This window comes from Bison bison, unplaced genomic scaffold (genome assembly GCF_000754665.1).
Source record: "Bison bison bison isolate TAMUID 2011002044 unplaced genomic scaffold, Bison_UMD1.0 scf7180017864390, whole genome shotgun sequence".
Taxonomy (NCBI): domain Eukaryota; kingdom Metazoa; phylum Chordata; class Mammalia; order Artiodactyla; family Bovidae; genus Bison; species Bison bison.
The window spans coordinates 1142591-1143063 of NW_011494962.1; positions in this window are offsets into that span (position 1 = coordinate 1142591).

Below are 473 nucleotides of genomic sequence, written 5' to 3' on the forward strand. Positions count from 1 at the left end.
AGATCAGCCCTGGGATTTCTTTGGAAGGAATGATGCTAAAGCTGAAACTCCAGTATTTTGGCCACCTCAAGCGAAGAACTGACTCATTGGAAAGACTCTGATGCTGGGAGGCATTGGGGGCAGGAGGAAAAGGGGACGACAGAGGAAGAGATGGCTGGGTGGCATCACTGACTCATTGGACGTAAGTCTGAGTGAACTCTGTGAGTTGGTTATCGACAGGGAGGCCTGGCGTGCTGTGATTCATGAGGTCGCAGAGTCGGTCATGACTGAGGGACTAAACTGAACTGAAAGTCCCTTTCAGGCATTAACTTGCAATAATAGATTCAAAATTTTTATTTTCATTTCATAACACCAAGTTTTATATTTGTATTAACTGTGCTAGTATATGTAATCCATAAATTTGTGGGTATTAATATTACTTCTAATAAGAAGGTGTCTGAATTTTAATACAAATCATATCAACATAATCCCTA